Source organism: Rhinopithecus bieti, unplaced genomic scaffold, assembly GCF_001698545.2.
Source record: "Rhinopithecus bieti isolate Rb0 unplaced genomic scaffold, ASM169854v2 scaffold_11565, whole genome shotgun sequence".
In the NCBI taxonomy this organism is placed as follows: domain Eukaryota; kingdom Metazoa; phylum Chordata; class Mammalia; order Primates; family Cercopithecidae; genus Rhinopithecus; species Rhinopithecus bieti.
Window position 1 is genome coordinate 2,218,809 of NW_016807049.1, and position 13,735 is coordinate 2,232,543.

The window sequence follows — 13,735 nt, forward strand, 5'->3', positions numbered from 1 at the left end:
TAACTCCCTTTTCTTTCTAATTTACTAACAGGTTTACTCCAAAGTGAGCATACAATTTAGCGCTTTTTCTGCCTCTATTGAAATGGTTAGAAGTTTCTTTCATATAATCTAGTAATGTAGTAAATTATATTGATATAAACTCTGATGTAACTTTTTCACATTTGTGATTCATCTTACATAATTATAATATATATTTCATCTATATTGTGGCTTCAGTAAGCTAATATGTCATTAGGATTTTTGTATTAATGTTCAAAGTGAAATTGTTCAAATTTTCCTTATACTGTCATTTTCCAGGTTGGTTATTCATATTCTACTATATATTTAATAATTCAAACAGGCAAGATTTGCTATTTTCTTCTTTCATAAAACATTTATATCAATTGAGGACTATTTCTTGAAAGCTTGGTAAAACTCAGCTGTAAAATGACATAGGTCTGATACCTTTGATGGTGAAGTGCATGAATATTTAGACTACTCACTTACTTAAACAGACAGTGATGTATACAATTCTCCTATTTCATATGATTTAGAATGTCCAATGCATCCTAGTTTTCCATGTGACTTTTACAGTTTTAGTGGTGAAAGCCTGTGAACTCCCTCAGTCCCATGTAAATCAAATGATTGGTCATCCTGAGTGGAGTTGGTCATTTGTATTGTTTAGAGAAACTATCCAACCTGTAAAGTTTACTGGAATAAATATGCTCCCTATACTGTCTTACAGAAACATCTTCTGTACTGTATATAGATCCGATTTCTTTGTAGAATTTGTTAATTGCTTTTAATCATTTATACTGGGAATCAGATGTTTTTGCAGTTTCTTGATCATTCTTGACCAAAAAAATCAGCCTTTATTTTAATGACGATTTATATTAATTTTCTTTTTTTTTTTTTACTTCTGAACTTTTTATTGGCCTCCTGCTCCCCAAAGGGTACCCTGCTTCTGCTGTCTTAATGCCTCAGAACTTTGGTGTTGTTGGTCTCAGCCACCACTTTGCCATCCACTATCCAGCGGGTGGTGGTGTTTTGGATGGTTTGTATGGAGTTGTTGCTGTCCACAGCATCAGCAAGATTGAAGCCCTCACTGTCTTCCAGCAGGTGGTGGTAGATGGCGATCTCAGCCTTCAAGTCGACCTTGATGTTCAGTGGGGCCTCATACTCCTGGGCCTGGCGCTGTCTCTCCGCCTGGGTCTGTGCCAGCTCTGACTCCAGGTGCAGCAGGATCCCGTTGAGCTGCTCCATCTGCAGGGTGTAGCAGGCCTCCACCTCCCTCAGGCTGTTCTCCAAGCTGGCCCTCAGATTTCTCATGGAGTCCAGATCCATCTCCAAGGACTGGACTGTACCTCTCAGCTCTGTGAGCATCGATTTAGCAGCTCCAACCTCGGCGGACTGCGTGGTGACCACTGTGGTGCTGTCCTCAATCTGTTGAGACCAGCACTTGTCCAACTCCTCTCAGTTCTTCCAAGCCAGCTCATCATATTGGGGCCTGATGTCTGCCATGATCTCGGCAAGGTCCTGAGATTTGGGGGCGTCCACCTCCATGGTCAATCCAGAGCTGGCAATCTGGGCTTATAGGCATTTTACTTCTTCTTCATGGTTCTTCTTCATGAAGAGCAGCTCCTCCTTCACAGCCTCAATCTCTGTCTCCAGCTGCAGCTGAGTGACACTGGTGTCATCGATGACCTTGCAGAGTCCATGGATGTTGCTCTCCACAGACTGGTGCATGGCCAGCTCTGTCTCATACTTGACTCTAAAGTCATCAGCAGCAAGATGGGCATTGTCAATCTGCAGAACGATGCGGGCATTATCCACAGTATTTGCAAAGATCTGAGCCCTCAGTTCCTCAATGGTCTTAAAGTAATGGCTCCAGACTCTGACCTGGGGTCCCTTCTTCTCCATGTGCTCCCGGATTTTGCTCTCCTGTCCGGTTCTCCGTCTCCAGGCTCCTCACTCTGTCCAGGTAGGAGGCCAGGCAGTCGATCAGGCTTTACATGGTCTCTTTATCATTCTGGATGCCTCCCATTCCTGCCAGATCCCTGGCCATCCCCATGGCCAGGCCCCCAGGCCCCGTGCAGCCCCAGAAGCTGGTGGAGCGGGTCACAGAGATCTGGGAACCAGAGACCCCGGCGCCTGCACAGAGGCTGGCTGCGCTGCTGATCTGCCGGGCGCCGCCGCTGGGCGCCTGGACAGAGTTCAGGGACTGGTAGTTGCTGGAGAAGGTGGAGTGAATGGTGAAGCTCATATTGTCTGGTGAAGAGAGCAAGAGGACAGGACTCAGGCTTTGCCGATGACCTTTCTGCCCTACTGTTTTCATTTCATTTAATCCACTTTCGCTGCACTTGTTGTGGAGATTATTTATACAGGCAGATCCAACCAATTTAGCTATCACCTAGCTGGCAGGCAGACAGTAAGCATACAGAGCATATGTTATTTGTCATGTAAGTGGTATAAAGATTAGAAAAGTCTTACAGAATGAGGTGGAAGCACACTTAATAATTATAAAAGATATAAAATTAAATTAAGATAAAGAAATATTATTTAACCTGATTTAACTACTTCCTTAACCTTTCCTTCATAAAACAAAGTTTATATTTTGCTTGGGCAACTCAGGTCAGTGTCCCAAATATGTTACCAATTAATTGCCCCTTTTGAAAGGCCTCAAAGTGAGAACTGCGTTGGAGCATTAGTCTTTGGTCAACAAAAGCTATTCAATGATCCTTAAATGAATGTAGTTCTTACTCAACGAGTCTGTAGTTTTACTTTGAATTATCCACATACTTTATCTTTATGATAAATTATCCTTTCTTGGTGTGTAGATCTGCCTTTAATTGGTTAATTGGATTATAATCAGTAGATTGATTAACAGTGCATCTTGGGAGACAGAAATCCATGGCAACTTGAAAAAATATGTATTATATCACAGTAAGGACAAGTAAAATTAAAAACAAAAATATAATAGTACAAATTTGTCAACAAATGTTTGGATGTTCACTCATTTTGGTCACTCTTCAGAAGTGCTCGTTTTTCTCGGATAGCTTATGTATATGCTACTGTCTTTGAGGGCCTTGGTACTCACGGGAGAATGGAAAAGGGTTTGATTAAATGGGAGAAAGAGGTTGGTAAACAAGCTCATTGCTCTGTTGTTTTCGGTAAACTCTCCACCCGCTCATTCCAAAAAAAATAAAATCCCTGAAGGTACGTGGGTTGTTTTTGTGTTGTTTAGTTTTGTTTTGGTGCTTTTAGCAATGGCTGAGGGATAAGGCAGGAAAAAGATCGTGTCAATGTGGTTAGAAATTTTTTCTATATTTGCTACCCAATATCTATTTACCATATTCTGATAATAGCACAAAAGTTTTGCTGGAATGATACCATTCTTTCAACACTTTAATTCATGACATATGAGTTTATTGATTCTGTCATAGAACTATACATTTATTGAAAATTCTAATGCCTTCTCCATTTAATTGGTTCAGAGATGTACATCATCCAAATTGACTCAACTAGCTATCAGGAAAATAAATTAACTTTTGGCTGAACTAGAACCTATCTTGAGTTTTGCAATATCATTTTTAACTTTAAAAGTTTCACAAAATTATTATACCAGAAGAAAGGCCTTGATCCAGAATAAAATTTACTTCAGTGTGGGACAAAATTATTATCCTCATGTTCAAACTATATTTGTTAAGTTTGAGGGTTTGCTTTATTAAATATAATAAAATTATTTATACATGAAAAGAAATAAGCAATAGACATAGGAAAACAGGAAAAGTCCTATCTCAATTCAAGGTTTTATCTACTTTTAAAGTTGCTGATTTAACATTTAATTATTAGGTTTTAAAATAAAATGTCTATTTTAATAATACAAGCTTCAGCCCTTACATATTTCAAAATGCAGAAATCTTTTTTCCTGAGCTGAAGAAAGGTTAAGTCACCATATGCAAGCAACTATTTGAAGCACAAAGATAATTTACACAGAGACAAGGATATAAGCCTGACTTATTTCCTTTATCCCTGTGCAAATCAATGTAAGAAAGTGACAAAATATTATTTTCTTCTTTTTCAAGCCCTGTGTGTTCACATGTACATTTGTATACTCTGTACCCTGCCCCAAACACATGCACACACACAGTTGTACACACTTGCACATACTTGCCCACAATATTTGCAGAAGTAATTGTCTTGGAAACAAGTTAATGCCAGTATAATATACCAGCTGCTGGTTGAACAGCCAGAAATAATCCCAGGTGGATGACATAAACATTCAAAAGCAGACTGTATTTTCAACCTAAGTTAAATTGTTGCTCCAGAGAAATGAAATTTTCTTGCCAATATTTAAGATGTTTCATAATGGGTTGAGATTTTTTAGTGTGTGTAAAAGGCACAGCTGGGTGCAGGAACTCATACCTGTAATCCCAACAGTTTGAGATGCTGAGGCAGGATGATTGCTTGAGACCAGGAGTTCCAGACCAGCCAGGTCAATATAGCATGACCCTATCTTAAAAATAAAAAACAAAAAGTTAGCCAGGCATGGTGGTGCATGCCTGTAGTCCTAGCTAATCAGGGTGCTGAGGTGGGAGGATTGCTTGAGGCCAGGCGTTCAAGACATAGCCCGGGCAACATAGAACCTGTCTTTACAAAATCAAAAATAAAAAAGTTAGCCAGGTGTAGTGGCACACACCTGTAGTCCTAGCTACTTAGGATTGCTTGAGCCCAGGAGTTTGAGGCTAGAGGGAGCTATGATCACACCATTGCATTACAGCCTGGGTGACAAAGCAAGAAACTCACCTCAAAAAAAAAAAAGACACCATATATAAACATAGAATCCCTGGAACCAACATTTTAACATGTTTGCATTCGAGCAATCATCAGTGGGGCTTTCTTGATAGCTAAGAAACATCTAGAGTCAGTATGGTGACTTTAGGCTTCACTTCAAGAGGATGCTCATCTGATTCCAGGAGGTAGAGTTTGTAGAGGGCCATGAGTATAACTAATAACTGGAGTCATCTTTTCTGTTTCATCTCACTAGGCAGCTCTAACTCTAATTTCCTTATTTCTCTCTCTCTCTCTCTCTCTCTCTCTCTCTCTTTCCTCTCTCTCTCTTCTCTTTCTCCCTGCCTTCCTCTTTTCTTCTCTCTATTTCTCATATATACCTGTGCACTCAAATAACCTTCACTCTGTATCTCTTCCAGCCACGGTAGTAGATCTGGAACGTAGAAGGTTAGGCACACCAGCCAACAAATTGGGAAGGGAATTTCTATTTGCCATCACTGCTTAGTCACAAATCTCTTTTGGGACACCAAAAACAAGTGATAGTTACGGTTTACATAAAGTTTTTATGTTCCTAGCCTCCATAGCCATTAAACTCCACAAAACTCCACAAAGATCACTAATTGAACGTGTCTGAAGGATGACATTACTACTTGAAAAATGAGTAGGAGACTTACAAGAAGAAAGTTTGTTTCCCATCTTGGGTAAATTTATTCCCAAATAAAATTCTAATTGCAGGCAGATGTCCCAGAAAATACCAGCCTATACTGTCAGACATTCTTGTCTGCTATGATCTCAAAAAATACTTCAGAAATATTACTCGTACGGCTTGAGATAAGCACTTCTTTGGAGCACCATGAGCTCGGGAATCATAAATAAGATGCTAAATGAAGCTCTCAGTCAAGGAACCACAGATTTCCTAAGTGGTATTTTAGCAAACACAGGCTATGCATCAAAGTGTGATACCTATCTCAAGCTTCAGGGGTATGTATTAAAAACCACTTAAAATTATGTTCCTGATATTCCCTTCTGAATTCACTTTCCAAAATATCAATGTCTGAGAGTATTTTCCAAGATTAAATTCATTCTCCAAAGGTATTAAAGGGGGAAAATCGTGTAAGGTCTACCACACAGAAACTCAAACTTTGAAAGATTCTACAGAACAGGGAAGTAATGAAATATTTGATGTGAAAACGGTTTTAAACAACTCAGCATGAAATGTTTTGGTCTTGGTAACTGTGAATTTGTTCACGAAGTCATCTTCCTAAAGTGTCAAATCCTTCTTCTATTCCGTATACCCCCTGCCCTGAGATAAAGAAAAATGAACACTAAACAACCAACCACACAGTTTAATAATATTTTATCCAAGCAACTTTGTTTATCCAGTTATAATTGACCATTTCACACTTCAGTATGTTTCACCTGGAGCTGAGAGTATTCAACAATAAAATGCAGTGAACAGTCCCATAGGAAATGTTTCTAGAACTAAATCTGGTGATAAGATGAACATTGCATGGGTATTAATGCAGAGTTTTTCATCTGCACACTGGTACAGTCCATAACATTTCTACCGCAGACACTTAGACTACTAAGAATTACATATTTCCCCTACCCCTACATTGCTAAACTAAAGAAGTCTGTCCCTCGCCGTCTTTTCTGCATTAATTTCCCACTTGTAGTAAATAGAAAAAGTCTCTTGGTGGGTGAGTAGGAAAACATAAAAATGAGTTTACATCTCTAGAAAAGAGCCCTGAACTTATAGCCATCAACTGCATCTACTGAAGCCCAAGCCTAGGGAAAACATCTGCAGCCTTCTCATTATAGGAGTGATCAAGAGCTTTTCAGGGTCTGGGCTCCGAGTTGGAGAAGGTTGTGTTAACTTGCCATAGAAGGGCAGGAAATTAAGGTGATCACCTTGACTCTAGAAGAGGAGGCTTTCTGAGGACATGTCAGGGCAAGAAAGGAGAAGGAAATCAGAATGAATCCCAGCATAAACACCCCGTGAACAAACAAAAAACAAAGAAATGCCCCCAAAGAAACTGTCAACTGACTTTCTTTAAAAAATTATATTCACTTCTAATTAAATAATTAAATGCCAAAAATACATAAAGAGTTGTTTCAAACAAGGTAATGTGAAGGGAAGGAAGATTTATCTTTACTAATAGGTAAGAGATCCTCAAAAGAAACTGCTTAAAACAATTAAGCAGGGAAGGATTTTTAACAGGGTTTCAAGCCATGAAAACACCCTGAGGACAAGCAGCAGAGGTTCTGGGAATGGAAGCCACAATGATCCAAGCAAGTGGCATTAAACTTTTCAATGAAACAGGATTCTGGATGCCACGTGAATAAACGACACTTCTGCTGTTTCCTTAAGGAGGCTATTCCTCGAAGACTTAACACTGACAAGGCCAAGTAGAATTTTCCAGCTGGTATGAATGAATCGTGGGGAAGCTGTTATGAGAGCAGAGAAGTTCCAGGCAGGTCAGGAAAACAAATTGTATAACAAGATATAGAGCTTAAAGAAAAACTATGCCATGACTGTAAAATGCTCATCACATATTCACTCTCTATCATTTCCCATTACCTCCCTGACAGGTAATCACCACTGGAAATTCCTACACATTTAGCCAGAGTATGAACTTTCACTTAAAAAAAAAAACAAACAAAAAAACCATGCAAGACAGCCAGGTGGGAGAGGATCCCCAGAAAAAAAAAAATCCAACCGTCCTGCACACTGGGGTGGAACCTCAGGAAGTTCATGCTGTTTGCAGCGGGGAGGAGCCTGGCCTCTCTTCTTCCTGTGTGGAACCTGGAATTCAAGCTGTGGGTAAGAAGCTCTCTAGCAGGGACTCTGACCTTATGGAGGATCGCTGTTCCCCACTTTTTTCCTTTTCACCCAAAAAAGTTTGGTTTCTCTCACCCTTCAAACTGCCTGTGAGCCTAAATTTTTGTGGCCATGGGACAGACAAGGACCCCGTCTTTAGTTGAACTAAAATCCGCAACATTTTGGTATGCAATGTGGGGCTCTAGAAACAGTGAGTGAAATGCATGCCAAGAATTCTTCCCCTTACCTCTCTCTTCTGAGCCTTCTCATCCTCCGGCTTCTGAGGGTAGAGGTAACCATGTCACCACCCCGCTATTGCTCCTAGGGTTAGGGGCCTTTTCATAGCCTTTTCACCCTTTTTTGGAAGGAACTGGTGTGCAGCGGCTCCCCACCACCCTCCCCTCCCTGCCAGGGCTGGGATACCTGGCCCAAGGCGCCACGAGTGGCTGGCTGGCGTTTTCTGCCACGCACTCATAGGATATCCTCCTCCCTGCACCAGGGAGGCCCACTCTGACCCACAGCAATTAAACTTGTTTCTGGTGGAGGAACCACTTGCATAAGAATAACAGGTTCTTCCCCAGCCATTTTTAAACCATTTTTTTTCTCCTCTTCACACCCAGTCAGCAGTAAACTTAGTCTCTGTAAAGCTTCAGTTGTGAAAAAGGATTTCTGGGGCTGGTCTTGGGCTGTGGCCAATCCTGGCTTGCTTTGCATATCTGTATGGTGTGTTCTGCAAGCCTCCATCTTGTTTTACATCCTGGGGGCGTGGCCAGTAACTGCTTGGCAAGGGTTGTTGTGCAATCCTGCCTTAGAGGATGATCCTTCTTTGGTTTGATATCTGCATGTTTTCCTAGCCCTGTCTCTTAAAGGGCCTCACCCAGTAACTGGATTTTCTTCTGCCTGTCTGTGTGTATACTGTGTGTGCTGTCTTTAAAAAGATCTCTAATTAATTTGTCCTAAAAAAGACAAGCCCTGGGATCAAGTATTTCTTAAGGGAAGTTAAAAGCTGTGGTGCCTTTCAGTTCACATGACTTTAATCTTTCAGAAATAAAAACAGCCCCTAAAGACTGTTGGTAAAATGTAGGTAAGATGCAAGGTTTGTTAAGTGATTTAAGGTTACAAACTGATTTTTGGGTTTTAAAAACTGTCTCCTCTGCTTCACAGCTGGTAGGGCCTGGGGACATATGGAACTAATCACGTCCTTAATTAACAAGGCAAACCTTGGCTGCAGTTAGCACGCAATTAAAACAATTTACCAGGTTTTAAATTAATGTTAAAAATTACTAGGAGTTACCATTATAACATGTAATTGAGACTACTGGAAATAGATTTGCATGCAAGGAGTGTACGAACAGTGAAATATGTTTTTCAGTAAAAGGTTATAAGAAGGCATGAAAATGTAAATTTTTGCCTGGGGCTAAAGGATTGTTTTGAGTTAAATTATTAAAAAACTGAAGGTTCAAAGAAGTGGTGGAAGAACTGTGAAAATTAACCTTGCTGAAGAGGTCCTCTGTGTGAACATATTGACTAAATTCAAAAAACCGTATTATTTGGTTTTTCTGTAAATTGAGTATTGAAATAAAATCATAACAAGGGTTTAATACAGCACTAGCTGCTCTTTGGCAAAATTTTAAAGGGTTATAGAAGGTTTTGCTTCTTTACATTTTCTGAGTCATCATTTTGCAAAATAAATAATTTGTGGTAATCTGGAATTCTATTTCATAATAGAATAATAGAAGTGTTTTAAATCTTGAACACTTAACAGCCTTCCCAAAATCAAACTTCAGCTTCAAAATTGTCTTCCCTGGCACCTGACTTTTTGAGTACTTTGAGAGGGCCCCTGAAGTGTCCAGAAAAGAGAGGTAAACAGGATTCTTTGACATGTTTAGGTACATGGGACTGTCAAAATGATGTTCAGTCTTCTTTGGGTTATATCTTGGTAATAATGCTAATATATGTTCCAAAATTGTATGAGATTTCTAACATTCCAATGTCTAAGTATATGCTACCAATCATACTTAAGGTTAAGTTATTGCAAACTACAGAGATAACCAAACATTTTTGTCAGCTGTGTTTCTGACTGTCACTACCCTGGGCATTTTGCTATTCGCAGACAATTGTTATCTTGCTTTAATCCTTGTCAAATGATGGTTTATAATAAGCTACAGAATTTTGGAGGTGCTCTCAAATACAGGCTTCTGAAAACTTTTGAGATTGTAATATTGGAATAAAGGAAAATTTACAGGACTCACAAAGAGCTGGAATGTTCACAAATATCAAGCAAAACAAGAGTTAACTAGATGGACTGAACTCAGGAAGCTGAAGTAAATCCTTTTGACTTTTGCTTGGAATATTGCTGAGCCTTGTTTTGCTTTTCACAGTCAAGGAAACGTATTTTGAACTATTTACGGTCATTAATAAGTAAAGTATACACTCCTGTGATCAAAATTTGTAGCATGTTTATTTCTCTCTGCCTGGTTTCTCTAGAATTTGGAAACTATCTGTGAGTATTCTTATGGCAATATAGTTGTTTGCATCAGTGCAATAAGAATCAATTTTTCTTTTGAAACAGAAAACAATTGGAAAAACTGGTCATTTTACCAAGGCTTTGACTGGAAGGGTATACTTCCCTTTAAGGAGTCAATCTTGACTTGGCAGAGCCAATAAAAGCCCCATGAGGAAACTGGCCTCATACTCAGTCCCTGTAAAGGGTTTCCGACCTGTGGTCAGTAAAGAATGTCACTTTCTAACAGGTCCAGGAGCTCCAAGTTTATCTTGGGACCATAAGAGGAGAGGATGACCCAACTCACATGTATTTGAGGATAATCCCATGGCTAGGCATGGCTTTAAAAGGTCTTATCTGAGATCCCTTGAAGAACAGAGTTCCATCAAAGCCAATCTAAAAGGCCTGTGTAGAAATAATTATTCCTGCTGCACTTCATGCAAATAATCAGGCCAAGTATAAGGCTAAAATCTATTTTGCAAAAATCTCGGTCCTATCATGATTTTTTTCTTAACAAAAATGAGGACTGGAGAGAAATTATGTTTCAAAAGTTATCATGCATTTGTCATTAAATTCTAAACTCACTAGTTGTTTTTAAGTTTTTGCCTACATTTTTAGACTAACCCTGCTTGTTCCTGTGAACCAACCAGCAATCCCCAGCTGCAGCTCAGAAAGAACAAGAGGGATGGGTAATGTAGAAATCTGGATCAATATTCTAGTTCTGAGCAATTATCCTGCAAATCCTGCCAGGTGATGGGAATAAATAGAATACCCATCACTAGGAAGTTTCCTTTTTGGGAGAGTGAGACCAAGGACCCTAACCAAAGCCAAGCACCATGCACCGAAACCCTAGCAAACATAACTATAGCCACCAGTTATCTGGGTGTGTCACAAGACATCCTTTTCTCTCCCTTGTTGGACGAGGACTCACTTCCACAGTTTTACCTTAGCATTCAGCTTATCATAAGGAGTCCATGCAATTCCAAGCTTTGGGTCAAAGCCCTAAGAAGGAAAACTGGATCTGAGGGATCCAGAGGCAGACAATAATGGAAGTTAAAAGGCACAGCACAAGTGAGTGTAGCTGATTCCTGCCCATTAAGCTAACCCAGGCTTCTTGTTTCATGGATAAAGGCCATGTTAATATCCATGGCATAAAAGAGGTCTAGGGAACTCCAAGGCTACTTACAGTGGGGGTGATAGAGGCATAGGTGAAAGTAGATAATTCCTATTCTCTAGGTCCCCCAGCTTCATGGGTGCAAGCTGCTTTGGTACTTATGGTGGCACCTACCAAGGTCTCCAGAACTGGGGGCAAGGACAGAAGATGGAAAAGGACGCTCTTCCATCTCTCCCTCCCTCCCGGGGTATCTGTTAGGAAGTGAAGGGAGCCATAGATGCCTGCTTGCCTTTTTAGATAGGTAGCCATTCATTTTCATTCTGTACCCCTTTCAAATGCATCCTGAACCCCTGGGACTCCTTTAAAAAATGCCTTCTCTTTTCCTTTCCCCTTCTCTGTCTTCTCTTCACAGAGAGGTAATTGTGTCCCCGTACCATGGGACACTTGTCTTAGATGCATCCTCCAAACTGGAAAGAGTTAATTTCCCAAACCTTAAACTGGTTGGCTTGAGATTAGGCTCAGGTGAAGGGAACACAGAAGCCCAGTGTGCCTGCAAAAGGGTGAAGTTTTTTTTTTTACCGGTCAAGGTTTTGGCCTCCTTCTCCCTGTACAAACTGGTAAAAAGGCCTCAGGATTTTTGAGCTCTCCTTACCCCTCCCCTTATTTCATTTTGATACATGTTTTCTAATAACCTGGTTCGTCTGTTCTTGCCTTCAGGCCATCAAACTCCAACTAGTCATGCAACCAGAGCCTCTGACCATGGCCCCTTCTCCTGGGAACCCTTAAATGGGCCTCTGAGGGAGGGAGCTCTGACTGATGCCTCCCCAAAACAGCGCCCCCTGTCATCTGGAAGCAGTTAACATTGGTCTTCATTCTTACCCTATCCTTATTCTAACAGCAGTTAGATGTACTTCTTTAGACGGGGGAGTAAGACAGCCAGGTGGGAGGGGGTCTCTGGAAAACTATCTGGCCTGCACACTTGGGTGGAGCCTCAGGAAGTTGATGACATTTGCAGCTGGGTGCAGCCTGGCCCCTCCCCTTCCTGTGTGGAACCTGAAATTAGACCGGCTGGGCGGAAGCGCTCTAGCAGGGACTCTGGCCTTGCAGAGCATCCTGTTTCCCCGTTTTTTCCTTTTCACCCAATAAAACCCTGCTTCACTTACCCTTCAAACCATCTGTGAGCCTAAATGTTTGTGGCTGTGGGACGGACAAAGATACTGTCTTTAGCTGAATTAAGGAAAAGTCCTGCAATGCAGGTATCATGGTACCTTTTTAATATTGTTTCTCTCTTTTAAACCTTGTATAAATAGGAAAATATTGTATATAATCTCAAGTAAATTGTTTTCTTTTGAAAAGTATTCATGTATGTTAAAGGTGTAGTTCTAGTTCATTCATTTTCTCTGTTTAGACTCTTTCTTTTATAAATATACTACAGCTCATTTATCCGTTTTCCTACCGTTGCAACATAGATTGCTTCTAATTCTTCTACAACAATGCTGGTATGAAATTGTTGTGTGTATCTCTGGTAGATATGTGTTATTTCTTTTTTGTAATTCTAGATTATAATTATTTGTCTAAGGTGGAGATACCAGGGTAGACTCGCTCGGCCGTATATAATGATTTCTGCAGCTACATAACCTGCCAACACTTAGTCTTATCACACGTTTTATTTTAAATTCAATATGTAAAAAATACTAATTTATTTGGTAGTAATTTCAATTTTTCTAATTATTACTGAGCTTTAATATGTTTTCATATGTTTACTGAATATTCCTGTTAATTTTCTTGTGAATTTCAGTTAATGTTTTTGTTGATTTTATTAATTTGTAGTGGTTTTGAAACATATTCTAGAAACCAACATTTTGTCTGTTGTGCGTGTTACAAATATATTTATTTTGTATTGCTTCTTCATATTTACTACTTTTACAATTTTAACAGTAAAATTAGTTTCATGTTTTATAGCTATAATTATTACAACTTTTAAATAAATATTTCCTCAATCAAAATAAAAATGCATTATCCTTAATTTTCTTCTAAGATTTTGAATTGTGTATGACTTTTTCATTCTTGTGCTGGATTTCTACCTGAAAAATATTTCTCCCTTCTGAGGTTCAGTACCTGTTTTTTGATGTAATAGTATGAAAAAAGGCATACTCGCTGCATTAGCTAGAGCTAAATATTTACTGACTAATAGTGGTCTCTTTCCTGCTACACACACACACACACACACGCACACACACACACACACACACCATCATCCTGGTAATATCCTGAGAGTCTCTTTCTTGTTCATTTCTCCTTCCATACAGGAAAGGGAGGGGTTTGAATCTAGAATGCTGATCTGTTTTTAACCAATAGCCCTAACTCCTTCCTCTCCCATACTTTAATGTTGAGTGTTAGGAGAAGCATCGTTAGCTTCCTTTAAGTAAACAACTGATGATTTCAAATTTACATTGTTCTATAGTCTCCCAAATTTCATCCAGCTCCTCCCTTTGAAAGAAAACCAGCTTTATCTTCAAGATGAAAT

At 39.7% G+C, this 13,735-nt stretch overlaps 1 long non-coding RNA gene and 1 pseudogene across 1 annotated transcript; one reads left to right on the forward strand and one right to left on the reverse strand.

Annotated features, from left to right (window-relative positions):
- Positions 1–951: 951 nt before the first annotated feature.
- LOC108534419 (keratin, type I cytoskeletal 18 pseudogene) lies at positions 952–2,242 on the reverse strand (annotated as a pseudogene).
- Positions 2,243–7,571: 5,329 nt separating this feature from the next.
- On the forward strand, positions 7,572–13,234 carry LOC108534421 (uncharacterized). Its single transcript, XR_001886970.1, has 2 exons — positions 7,572–7,802; positions 11,926–13,234. It is a non-coding gene; the product is annotated as an uncharacterized LOC108534421 (long non-coding RNA).
- Positions 13,235–13,735: the final 501 nt, after the last annotated feature.